We start from the raw sequence: 14,737 nt of genomic DNA on the forward strand, positions 1-14,737 counted from the left end.
AATAGATAATAGTCTTAATTATGTAAATCTTAAATATTTATTGTACATAATAATGACATTTTTCATATTGAGATTTGAGAAGTGAACTATGTACATGCTCATATAGAGATATATAATTGTTAGATTCTGTATTGATTTCAAAAATGTTACCATTGTATAATGGTGATATTTCAAAGAATCCAGAATTAAAAATTATATATATAGTTGTGTTACTTATATATACATCAATCAATATAAACAGTAAAGACTAAAGGTTGAAGTGTATTGTGTCCTGAGAGTAGGCTGTGGTGAGGAAGTATATTAGAGGCAGTGGTGTTTTCTTGCAAATCTTTTTAAATAGATGGATTTTAATCCCAGCCTGTAATTACAAGCCTGTAATCCCAGCACTTTGGGAGGCCGAGACGGGCGGATCACGAGGTCAGGAGATCGAGACCATCCTGGCTAACATGGTGAAACCCCGTCTCTACTAAAAAATACAAAAAACTAGCCGGGCGAGATGGCGGGCGCCTGTAGTCCCAGCTACTCGGGAGTCTGAGGCAGGAGAATGGAGTAAACCCGGGAGGCGGAGCTTGCAGTGAGCTGAGATCCGGCCACTGCACTCCAGCCTGGGCGACAGAGCGAGACTCCGTCTCAAAAAAAAAAAAAAAAAAAAAATACATAAAAACATTACTTAAATTATGCTTTAATGGTACAGAAAAGTACTACAAATTCATTAAAGAATAGCTAGAAAATGCAGATTTTGTGTGTGAAGGAGCATGCTTTTTTGGGAAGCAGAGTGCTGCACAGTGACGAACAGACAAAGACGCCCAATGGGTACTTACACATCTTACTCCAAAAGACACACACGATGTTTTGCTAATAAAAGTCAGTGGTAACAGATTCTCCTGGGCAACTTCCCCAACCTCATCCCTTTCGGGAGATGGGAATTCCCCCAACAATTTTCCTGATGGCAGCTGTGGTTCACTAGAAATAGATCCCCTTCCTGTTTCTTATAAAGAACACTTTCTTTAGATTTTTTGAAGTCTTCATTTGTTCCTTTTATTCTAAGCTCTCTTAAGGCCGTCAGACCAGTTTTTGTACAGATTACCTTGATGTCAGCACCAAAGAGGTCATCTTTAGCCATGCTCAAGTAGTGCAGGGTTACATCATTGACCACCCTCATCCTGCTTGTGTGAATCTGAATGATGTTCTTCTCATTCTTTTCATGGGGCAGAGGGACCTTGATCTTCCTGTCAGTGAGGTCTGGTCTGATGAATGCTGGATCCAAAGTTTCTATGTGGTTTGTGGCCATAATAGCTTTCACATCTCCTCTAGAATCAAATCCATCCAACTGGTTCAACAGTTTCAACATTGTTCACTGAATTTCTCTCTCACCACCAGAATTTGAGTTATATCTTTTTGAACCAATGGCATCTATTTCATCAATAAACATGATGAATGATGCCTGTTCTTCAGCAACTGGAAACAATTCCAGTATGGGTTTGAGCCCATCACCTAGGTACTTCTGAATAAGGTCAGAGCCAATCACTCTCAAGAAAGTGGCTGAGGTTTGGTTAGCTGCTGCTTTGACTAACAAAGTTTTACCTGTGCCCAGCGGACCATAGAGAATGACCCCCTTGAGGAGGCTTTATACCCATCTCTTCATAGTATTCAGAATAGGTGAGAGGAAGCTCCACAGATTCCAGATTCCTTAATTTTTTGAATTTGGTTGTCCAACCCTCCAGCATTGCCATAGGTCTCCCAGGGGGCCTTTTCCACCTCCATCACTGTGACCAGGGGATCTGTGTCATCCATCAGCACCCCATCATGGCATGCACGTTGTGGTTGAGCAGGACCAAGCCAGGTCCAGCAGATCCTTGTCAACAAATGAAAGAATGTAGTGTTCTGAGCCCACAGATATGGATACGATGTCATGATTGTCATGGATGATCTCTTCCAACGTTCCTACTGACAACAGGGTCCCCCTCATTTCATCCACTTTTGATCTTTCCTCCTCTTACTTTTCTTCTAATGGTTTTATTTGTTCCTGATTTATAATGAATTCTTCCTCTATGAGAAGACAGTCTTTACTTCTTTCTAACTTCAGTAATTTTAACCGGCACTGAGTGTGAATCGTCACCATGGCAGTTTGCTGGCAGCATCTGGTCTCTTGTTTTCTTCTTTTTTCCACTATAGTTGGTACAGGAGGTTCATATTTCCTTTTCTTGTTTGTCATCCTTCTTGACCTCCAGGACCATGACCACCACTCTGACTTTGACCCATCTTGCCTTGGCCCCAGACATTTTTAAAGGAAATAATAAAAAGTAAAATAGAGCAGTTGATGATAATCACTAAAAACATACTGATAGGCCAGGCGTGGTGGTTCAAGCCTGTAATTCCAGCACTTTGGGAGGCTGAGAAGGGCGGATCACGAGGTCAGGAGATCGAGACCATCCTGGCTAACGTGGTGAAACCCCGTCTCTACTAAAAAATACAAAAAACTAGCCGGGCATGGTGGCAGGTGCCTGTAGTCCCAGATACTCGGGAGGCTGAGGCAGGAGAATGGCGTGAACCCGGGAGGCGGAGCTTGCAGTGAGCTGAGATCCGGCCACTGCACTCCAGCCTGGGCGACAGAGCCAGACTCTGTCTCAAAAAAAAAAAAAAAAAAAAAAAAAAAAAAAAACCATACTGATAGATATCCTTAAAGCTATGTACACATATATGATATGTATATTATATGTACACATACATTTCTGCATTTCATTTATAATATCTTCACTTGGTGTTTAATACATTTCAAAAATGTGTTCTGCATCTCAAAAGGTATTGTATGAAAATATTACATTTAGTCCTTTGGGGTATTTAGACTGTTTTCTCTTTTAATCATCATAAATAAGTCAGAAATCATCACTTTACATGAATAATCTTCTCAAAATGGTATCTAATTACATTTTCTTCTTAACAGTTATAATAACTTTTTTAAACTGTTAAATATCTAATCCATATGGAATATATTTTCTTCTATAATATGAGACCTAACATTACTCATTTACAAATGATGAAGTGATATTATATAAAGACTGTTGGATAGTTCACATTTTTTGTGCTAGTTTTGAATTGTTGCCTTACTTTAAAATAAATATGTGTCTTTTGGTATGTTCTTCCCTAAAATACAGTTTTATTTTTGTTTTCTTCTTCAATTTCTTGTATCATTTATCTATCTACCTATCTAATCGAATAACCGTTTGGTCATTTATTGTTGACTTATAAAGTAAGACCATCAGTAAAATATTAAAAGTGATAATTGGCATATATAAAACTGATAACTGGCAAACAGTAAAATATTTGTTATAGAATTTTTATAGAAATAATTAATCAGATTAATGAGGTTTTACATTATAATTACTTTGCTATAAATACTTATTACTAATATGGCTAATTATTCTATTTTTAAACTGTTAAGCCAACCTTGCATTCCTGGAATAAATTCAACTTTGTCACAATATATTAGCTTTTTAAAATATGTCACTAAGTTGCTATGCTAATATTGTAGTCATCTGAGAGATTACCCTGATCATTTTCTTTTTCTTAATGTCTTTGTCAGGTTTTGGTATCAAGATTATCCTGGACTCATAAAATTAGTTTGAAAGTGTTTCTTCTTTTTCATAAACTCTGTATAAGAGTTTATGCTACTTTGGTATGAATTATTCACTAAAAGTTTGGAAGAATTCACTGGTAAATCAAGCAGGTCTACAGTTTACATCAACAGAAGATTATACATTATTCATTCATTATATTTTATATTTTGTTCTAACAATTCAGATGTCTTCTTTAAATGTTTTTGCCCAGAAAAGTGGATGTGTTATCTAAAATTTTAAATTCTTTTAATAAACAGTCATAAAACTCTCTTATTATCCGTTTAATATCTATAATATATGTATTAATACTTCCTTTTCTATCTGTGATATTATATAATCCTCATTCTTTTCTTATATCTCTCTTTTAGTTTTGATCAGTCTTGAGAGGAATGTGTCAGGTTTAATAGTCTTTAAATAAATAAACTATTAATTTTATTTATTAGATTTTTCATATTTATTAATATATTATCTTCTGTTTACTACTTCCATCCATCGTATTTATTTTTGCTTAGAATGCAGTTCTATTTCTAACTCTTAAAAGATGCTTACAAATTTAATTTTAAAATTATTAAAACATTTTCTAATATATTGAAGGCTATAGATTTCCTTATAAGCACATCTTCAATTGTGTTTCACAAACTCTTTTATGTATCACATTGTTATTAAATTTAGTTCAAAATATTTTCATTTTCATTTATTTTAGCCCATGAATTATTTAGCTTATATTCTTAATTTCCAAATATTTAAGGTGTTTCCATTTGTCTTTTACTTATTAATCTGTAGTGTAAATTTAATGCGGCCAGTGAACATGATCTATGTAATTTCAGTCCTTTAAATTTTGTTCTATATGATATAACCCAGCAAATGCTCTATTTGGCAAACACTCTGTTTTTTCTTGAAAAGATGAACATTTCCCTTTTAATTTAGTTCACTTTTCCATACACACCAATTTTTTTTGTTGCTAATATCTTTGATATTTTTGTTGCTAACATATTTGATATTTTTGTCTATTCTTTTTTTTAGCCATTTATCATGAAAATCATTTTCTCAAGATTCCCATTTGGGAAGCTGACTCATAATACATTTTATCATTATACAATTGCTGGTCCCAGTATTAACCCTGACAAAGGAGGCCCTCATCTTTATTCAAGGTCCCAATCATAATCCCCATCATTTCTTAATAAAAACATAAAAGTTTTACACACATATACATAACATGAAATATGTTTATGTATTATATGTTCCCTATATAATATGTTCAAATATATTTAAATATTTTATATTATATATTATCTTATTGCCTTGCTGACAGTAAATATAGTTATTTGTGTGAAAAACACCCCCATTCCCTTTTATTTTTTAAGAGTAAGTTTTGCTCAGTATAATATTCTAAGTTGGCAGTTCATTTATTCAGTATCTTAAACATATCTTTACAGGGTCTAATGAATCTATTGTAGCTGTTAAGAAATCAGGTATCAGTCCTTTACCATTTCAATGTTATCTTTTTTTTCTGGATGCATTTATATTTTTTCTGTTTTTTTTTTTTACGTTTGCTATTCAAGTATAAATTTTAAAAAGTTAATACAGTGCTCTAAAAACAGTGGATTGGTGTTTTTTATTATTTTTGGATAATTATTTAAACATTCCTTTAGCTACTGTTTCTACACTTTTCTCTTTTTCCTATTCTTTTGAAATTTTTTCTAAATATACTATACCTTCTATTATCTGTCACATATTCTTTCTCCTTGGAGTTTCCATTTTTTTTCCACTTATTTGCAAACATTTTAATTCTCTCTTTACTTTGACCTTTATTTAATGCTACCATTAATTGTTAAGTTTAGCTTTTTTTTTTTTCAGGTGTAGAATTTTTCTTTTCTTAAATTAACTATGTCGATTTTATACTTTCCTATTTTCTGCTAACATTATCAAGCTTGAATTTTGTTTTGTTGAACACAATAAACATAGTTGATTTATAGTCTGGGGTTCCTGTAAAGCTAATTCTATTTTTATGCTTTCTGGCATATTCACTCATGTTATCTTGTCTTCTTAAATGCCTGGTTGTTCAATCACTTATTTTACACCTTAGGTTGAATATCTTTAAAAAAAAAAAAATGGATGTTTAACTATTTTCTCCTCTACTTTTGTCAAGCCTATTTCCACAAGTCAACTTCACTTTGTTACATAAATAATTCATCTATTAGATTGCTAAAGCAAATATGTTAGCTATCTTCCTTTTCTCTCTTTTTTCTCATCCCATAAATCTATTATAATTAAAAATTAACTGTTTATTTTTACATATAATAAAAATATATAAAATATGTTCAAAACTTATCACCTGCTGTTATCTCTGATTTAGTCATCAATCAGGAAAATAATTTAATATCAAAAATTAGGCATGCAAATAAACCTTTGAAATCAGAGAAGCAAAGGTAAAAATTAGATGTATATTGAGCTCGTGTACTCAAAGATACCAGAGCCCAGGCTGAAGAGAGATGACTGTGGACTCTGAGGAAGCAACATTAATCCTGTGCTGCTTTTGATAAATCATGGTCTAGCTACCACTAATGCTATTATAAAAAGGATTAACTTACTTTTCCTATGCCGTTCTAGTTTTGAATAAGTGCTTCATATTAAATATTCAAAATTAAAGGAATATATATATATATATGCATGCCTGAGCGATAGCCTGTAGTGAATGACTCATCACGGTAATTCACGCTCCCTTAATATCTACAATACACTACTCAGCTTTCAGTCTTACTCTTTCTCATCTCCAAATCCATCCTCCAAACAACAGAAATCATATCCTCCATACCTTTATTGAATTATTTCAAGACCTGTCTTTAAACCCTTTAGTGACTTCCCTTTATATTTAGCATATATTCTTAATTTTGACCATATCCTAACAAAATGTCATTGACCACAAGCCCTGTACAATTTAGCTCTATCTCTCGATCCAGTGTTATTTCTCTGACTATTTTTACTATGCTCCAGCCATATTAATCTTCCATTTCCTATGACATCAAATACTATCTTATATCAGGAAATGTGTACATGAGAGAGGTTGCATATACTCCCTTTGTACAGAATATTTTTTGTCTCTAAAGTTCACATGGCATGCTACTTTTCACCTTTTAGGCTCTATACTATATATTTCCTCTTTGGAGTAATTTCTTGTCCACCCTCAGGTATTTTCCATATCCCTACCAACATTATACTTTTTCTCATAATTTTCTTTGTTTTCAGTCCTAGATCTTACACAAATTTGGAATCATTTTATTTAATTTTGGTATATTAGTTTCAAATCTGTTTCCCAAAGTAAACTATAAACTCCATGAAAACAAGGAAAACATTTGTTTTTTTTCATCATTGAAATTCCATTACTAATTCAGAAGGCCCAGCACCAAGGAAGTACTCATCAAACATTTTTGAATGCAGGAATAACTACAGAACTTTGGGGAAATTAATTATCTTCTCTAATCATCTTTAAAATATAAACACACACTAATTCTACCCATAGAATTATAGTGAAAATTAGATAAATACCAGGCAAATAATGTCCACATAATGTAGCTAATATCATTAATATAAAATATTAATATATCATAACTATATAATAATATATTACAATATATGTAACATAATATATTATACTAATATTAATTAGAATAATCCCAGCTACTTGGGAGACTGAGGAAGGAGAATTGCTTGAACCCAGGAGGAGAGGAGAAGTTTGCAGTGAGCCGGGATTGCACCATTGCACTCCAGCCTGGGCGACAAGAGTGAAACTCCATCTAAAAACAAAAAAAAAAAAAAAAGAAGAATCTAAGTTCAGAAGTCATTGGCTGTTTTTTGAACAAAAATGATTCAATCTTGCTTTAGGAACTTGATTTTGAGCTTACTATAGGAATAATAGATAATATTACAAAGTAAGCAGACTCGGCAAGAAGTTATTTTAGTAAAATATAAAAATAATAACACTTTCAATTAAAATGATGACATTGTGACTAGTACCAAGTGTATGAATATGAACTATATTATGATGATAGAATTTGCTTTACTTGACAACTAATTAGGTATACAGAATAAGAAATAAAGATATTTAATATTTCAGATATGAAAGGCATAGAGAAGGCCAGTGTCATTAAAACCAACAGAAAAAGTTGTATGGTAGAGTAGATTTTTTTGGAGTTGGGAGTAGGAAGAGGGTATCAAGGAAGAGAATTTTAAGTTCCCTCTTGACTCTGATTTTCAGTGTTAAGAAATCAGAAATGTTGGTTTGGAATGCAGAAATGAAGTTTGCCTAGTTATCAAAGTGTTGGAGTCAACAGAATTAAAGGAAATAATGATTGCATGTATTTAAAAAAGTCTATTTGGACATGTTTCAGAGATGTAAAAGAAAAAAAATTACAGTTAGGACTAAGCAAAATAAGGGACAAAGCAATGAGAGAAAGGTTATTATTATCATAACCTTGAAGAAACACTTTCAAAAAGTAGGATATCAGCTATCACAGAGAAGCAAAGAAGTTGAGTGTCATGAGAATTGAAAACTGTCATTGTTTTTGGCAGTTGGCAATTCTTGGTGTGAGAGCACTTAAGTTGTGTTTTGATAACACAATTTTAAAATTTTAAGTGCATATAGTTAACACAAAAACATCATTTTTGCTTTCTTAGGCCAAGAAAAATTATCTTCTCCATGGCTGCCGTAACATAACAGCATACCACAGTGGGATTCTGTTCCCTGAAAAATTCTTATGTTGAAGCCTTTGTCCTCACTACCTCAGAATATAATCTTAATTGAAAATCAAGTCATTGCAGATGTAATTATTTAAGACCGTCATACTGGAGTTGAGTGGGCCCTTAACACTCTAATAGCGATGTTGTCCTTACAAAAATGGGAAACTTGGACACAGACACACACACAGGGAGACTGCTGTGTGAACATCAAGGCAAATGTCAGGCAATATCTCTACAAGCTGAAGAACACCAAAAATTGTCAGCAAACCACCAGAAGCTAGGGGAGAGAGCAGATTCTTTCTCACAGACTTCAGAAGGCATCAACTCAGCTAATACTTTAATTTTGGATTTCTGGCCCCTAGTACTGTGAAACAAATTTCTATTGTTTAAGCCACCCTCTTTGAGCTATTTCGTTATGACAGCCCTAGCAAACTGATATAGATTTCAATGCAGAAAGAACTATGCTGACAACTGATACCCAAAAATTGAGTAGGGGCTATATTTCTTTCTTATTTTTCAAGTCTATTTCTGTCCCTTGAATCCTCTGTAATTATCCTTCAATATCTTATGGTACATTACTTAGCAAATAGTGTATTTGTCACTGTAAAAAGAAAAAAGAAAGAAAGAAAACTTACTTCCACAATGGCACAATCTTTCTATTGCCTGTGCAGATTGATTTATTTTAGATGTCCCTTCCAAATCTCATATTGAGAGGTAATCTTCAGTGCTGGAGGAGGGGCCTCATGGGAGCTGTTTTGGTCATGGGATGGATCCCTCATGGCTTGGCTCTCCTCAGATAAGGAGCTCTCCCAAGATCTGGTTTTTTAAATGGTGTGGCACTTTTCTTGTTCTCTCTTGCTCCTGCTCTGGCCATGTGACCTGCTGCTCCCACTTACCCTTCTGCCATGAGGGAAAGCTCTCTGAGGCCTTCCAAGAAGCTGAGCAGATGCTAGCACCATGCTTCCTCTACAGTCTGCAGAACCACGAGCTAATTAAATCTCTTTTCTTTGTAAATTGCCCAGCCTCAGGTATTTCCTTGGAGCAATGCAAGAATGGCCTAACACGTAGATTCATGCTTACTGCTTTTCTCCCAGTACGTAATTGGTCACTGAATAAAATAATAATTATGTGAATCAATACTAGATATTTTGTTGCTGGATAGACTTAGTAAACCTCACTCATAATATAGGTATTAGTGTGTACATAACCCTGGCCATTAGTGTGTACATAACCCAAACTGCAGCTTAAAATGATAATATTTTAGATTCATGATTGAAGAGATTGTAGCAGTCAGCATTCCAAATCTCAGGCCTTTTTCTGTCCTCCCCCACCTTTTTAACTGGGAAATCTGAGTTTAGCAAAAACATAAGCCATTCAAAAACCCCTTAGGGTCTTTTTCCTATGTGTTTAAAATTTTCCTGACATCAGAAAAACAACAGTTGAATGATGACCAGATGGCAGAAGAGCTGTGGTAATTTGGCTGGAAGTAAGATGAGCATTGAAGCATAATAAGCGAATTAGAGATTTAAATATTTTCTATGAGCAGATCAACCTAATGGTGTGGACAAGATCACCTAATGGTTCTTTATTAAGTTTATTTATTTCTTTTAAAAAACAGTTACCGATTTAAGAGTATGATGATTTTGGGGAGATATTACTGATGGATTACATGGAAATATTTTTCAGGTATTATCTTCTCAGAGCTACCCAGGGTGCATCCTTCCTAATCTTAGTATATGAGGGCAGGAATGATATCATTGAGGCACATAGCTAAAACCTTGGAAACAATCTTGTACTCTCTATTCAGGAGAGTAAAAGAGGATGAAAATCCCCCAATTGTTCCTTACCTTGTCATCTTTTTAAGGATTAGGGGATCAAGGGAGTTTTCATGTCTTGAGACATAATTCTGGTCTTACAAAATTCAGAAAAGACTCTGATGTTAGAGATAATTGCCACAATCAGGTTTTATAAGAATAGATGGGAAATCTGTCAACACCTGAGGCTTTTCTGGGTTTATGGATTGGATTTGGGGTTTCTCACTTTTAATGATATTATGTTGTCCAACTGATTGACTTAATGGAGGGAGTGAACTGAAAGCAAGGCCTATAGGTTTTCTTCATGGTGTAGCATAGAAAACATATGTTGACTAGATTCAAAAACATTTTGAAAATATTAAATGCCTTTAGCTTGCGTTTCTGAATGATTGGAATAGTTTAATTGGGCACGCAGTTTACTTGTATCTTTAGCAGTATGGTAACCCATATGAAACTGCTGAGAAATGTATATTGAATAAATTAATTAATATCTGAGGTATTAGAAATTGGAATTCTATGGAGGTTGTGCTATTAATATAAATAGATGGGAGGGTGTATACTTAGTGTACATTTCCTACTCGATGTAAAATGCTGGTGATTATATTTTAAAAAAATTAAGTGGACAGGAGAAGTTAGACTGATGGGTCTATTTATTTAAATTTTATTTCTAAAAATATGACAATTTAGCATCTTGAAAACTAGAATGTAATTCTGCTTTATCATGTCCTATCAATAGTTGTTACTACTAAATTGGCAATAAACTCATGATAATAACAATATAATATTTCAGCACAAAAAATTACATATGGATATAAATACAATTCTGAAAACTTTAATGTCAGTGCATACGGATATACATACATATTTGCATACATGCATATGGATATACATACAATTCTGAAAACTTTAATGCCAATGCATATGGATATGCATACAATTCTGAAAACTTTAATGTCAGTCTTTATATGCAGCTACTCAAATGTTTTATAGAATTTTTAAAAAATAAGTTCTCAGACATGTATAGTGAATTAAGAGAAATGGATACCTTATGTAAATATAAAATTATTAAGTTTTGTGAAATATGAATTTGGTGAGAAAAAATGCCACAGTAGGTTCATTTCCTTCTTGTGTCCCAGCACCTCTCTTCATGTTGGCAAATTTCCTGTCTTTTAATTAGGTGGGTCTGTTGAAACAATGATAATGTCTACCTGGTAGAACACCAACTTGAGCCACTGAGAAAAGCATGAGACTCCAGCCTGGCTAATCATCAGACATCTAACCATAGCGATAAGTCATTAGAAATTCTTTTTGCAATTTGCTATAGTATGGCTGAGAGACAGGTCTCTTTCTCTGGTATATGAGAACCACACAGTCTGTCACTTCTGAGAGTCATTTTTTTTTTTTTTTTTCTCATGGGCAGAATATGTCCATGAGACAAAAACATGTCTAAAAACAAAGTGAAACAGAGAATAGCAGTTTAAGAGATGAAAGTCAACATGTGTAAAGCAGTCAAGAAAGAGAGAGAACTAAAGAGATAGAAAGAAAGAGAATGGCCCATTGCTATAATTTTATCATTTGGATCTCTGGCTCAATAATTTGTAAAGCCAGTGACATCCCTTTGACTTCTCAGTTATTTTAACCAATGCATTTAATCTTTGTGTGAGCTAGTTTTGTAAGATTTCTGCCACTTTCAACCAAAAGAGATCTAATAAATACACTGACTTAATAGTAAATTGTGAAAAATAAAATGTAATTAGTTAATGAAAGCAGAAATATATACATTCTACTCTTTATCCTAGATCATCATGATATAGGAAAATCATGACTTTTAATGATATAAACCTTTTATTTAAGTTGGTCAACAGTGGGAATAAATTTGCCCAAAATCCCTTGAAAGAGATGGATTCAGGGGAGTTGCAGTCAGAATGTGAAAATCACTTTGACTTGTAATATTAAAGATCCTTTACTTCCAAAGATAAGACAAAAGATAAGAAAACAGAATTAGTTATAATAGCTCTGTATTAGTCCATTTTCATACTGCTATGAGTAAATATCCCCAGACTGGGTCACTTATAAAGAAAAAGAGGTTTAATGGACTCAGAGTTCCAAATGGCTGGGAAAGCCTCACAATCATGGTGGAAAGTGAAGGAAGAGCGAAGGCACATCGTACATGGTGGCAGACAAGACAGCATGTGCAGGGGAACAGCCCTTTATAAAACCATCAGATCTCCAGAGACTTATTCACTATCACAAGGACAGCACAAGAAAACTCGCCCTCATGATTCAGTTACCTCCCACTGGGTTCCTCTCATGACATATAGGGATTATGGAAGCTACAATTCAAAATGAGATTTGGGTGGGGACACAGCCAAACCGTATCAAGCTGAAGAATTTATTTTCCACTTCTGCTGTTGTTTTAATAAAGGGATATGTTTTAATAAAGGGGCAACACAGTAAACCTAGAAAAACTTAAGAGTTTAATTTTGTGGTGGATGTTGAAAATACATTGTACTATTGCGGATGGCTCTTGGTCATTTATGAACATCCTTTGAAACATGTTGAAATTATTGTAGAAGTGAGGATTGTGCAAGATCTTGGGTTTATCTGATGAAAGTTGGTACTAGCAGCCAGCCATCAGTATATATTTCTACTCTTTGATTTGTGAGAGGGGCAGGGATCTTTAGTTACCTATTCATTTGACAAATATTTATTGAAGGCCTACTCTTTGTCAAGTACTGGGAAAAAGTGAACAAGACAGAACTGTTTCCTTCTTTCAAAGACCTTACAACACAATAAAGAAGACATGTAAACTGGATAATTTAACATTGCATACTATAAACTATGATGGGGCAGGGAAGAGTGCAAGCTATAAAACACATTTAAGTAGCATCTAATTCTGTCTTAAAGATTCATGGAAGGCTTCCTGGATAAATGGCTGCCAAAACTGATTCCTGAATGACTAGTAGAAATTAGGCAGTAATAAAGTCGAGAGAATGATACAGACAAATAACATATCCTGTACAAAGTAGAACAGGGGTTTCCAACCCATGTGTCATGGACTGGGTACCAGTACGTTGCCTTTTAGAAACTGGGCCACATGGCAGGGTGTGAGCAACAAGCCAGCAAAGCTTCATCTGTATTCACAGCCATTCCCCATCGCTTGCATTACCACTTGAGTTCCTCCTCCTGTCAGATTAGCAGTGGCATTAGATTCTCATTGGAGCACAAACCCTATTGTGAACTCCGCATGTGAGGGATCTAGGTTGCATACTCCTTATGAGAATCTCATGACTAATAATCTATAACTCTCTCCCATAATCCCCAGAAGAAACTGTCTAGTTGCAGGAAAACAAGCTGAGAGGTCCCACTGACTCTACATTATGGTAAGTTTATAATTATTTCATTATATATTACAACGTCATAATAATAGAAATAAAGTACACAATAAATGTAATGTGCTTGAACCATCCCAAAACCACTTGCCTCCTTTGGTCCATGGAAAAATTGTCTTCCAAGAAACTGGTCCCTGGTGCCAAAGGTTGGAGACCTCTGGTCTAGAAGACAGTAAGGCATGACACAGTGGAAGTAGTTCAGAATGGCTCAAATATACATACTAAAATTGGTTAGAAGATAAGAATGGTGAGATATTCAGTAACCAGATCCAGAAGATTAGAGGAATGATGTGGAGAGATTTGGTCCATATGCTGAAGAAAAGATAGCTATTGAAACAGCAGTTATATGATCAGATTTCATATTTGAGGTCTATAACTGGCTGAAGGCTTGTGTGAGTGAATACAAGGGAGCCATCATATAAATATTTAAGAGGATAATGCAATAATCTGGTGAAAACATTATGGAGTTGAAAAATTTTACTCACACAAAACCCTGCACATTGATGTTTATAGCATCTTTATTTTTAATTGCCCAAATTTGAAGCAACCAAGGTGTCCTTTAGTAGGTGAATGGATAAATAAATGGTGGTACATGCAGACAATGGAATATTATTCGTTGCTAAAAATAAATGAAGTATCAATTCATGAAAAGATATAGAGGAGGCTTAAATGTACATTATTGAGTGAAAGAAGTCAATTTGAAAATAGTAATTACTGTATGATTATAATTTTAATTATATGACATGCTAGAAAAGACAAAATTATGAATACAGTAAAAGAACAGTAGTTTCCAGGAGTGAGGAGGGAGAAATGAATGAATAGGTAGAGCACAGATTATTTTAGGGAATTAAACTCTTCTGTGTGATACTATAATGGCAGATACATGTCATTATACATTTCAAAAGACTTGTAGAATGTACATCAAGAATAGACACTAGGCCAGGTGTGTTGGCTCACTCCTGCAATCCCAGCACTTTGGGACGGCGAGATGGATGGATCATTTGAGGTCAGGAGTTCAAGACCAGCCTGACCAACGTAGCGAAACCACGTCTCTACTAAAAAATACAAAAATTAGCCCGTTGCATGTGCCCGTAGTCAATTCTGCTCAGAAGGCTGAGGCAGGAGAATCGCTTGAACCTGGAAGGCAGAGGTTGCAGTGAGCCCAGATTATGCCACT

The 14,737-nt window shown here is 34.3% G+C and overlaps 1 pseudogene; it reads right to left on the bottom strand.

Moving 5' to 3' along the window:
- Positions 1–865: 865 nt before the first annotated feature.
- On the bottom strand, positions 866–2,262 carry LOC104681181 (annotated as a pseudogene).
- Positions 2,263–14,737: the final 12,475 nt, after the last annotated feature.

The sequence above is a fragment of the Rhinopithecus roxellana genome, chromosome 10, assembly GCF_007565055.1.
Source record: "Rhinopithecus roxellana isolate Shanxi Qingling chromosome 10, ASM756505v1, whole genome shotgun sequence".
NCBI classification, from domain to species: Eukaryota; Metazoa; Chordata; class Mammalia; order Primates; family Cercopithecidae; genus Rhinopithecus; species Rhinopithecus roxellana.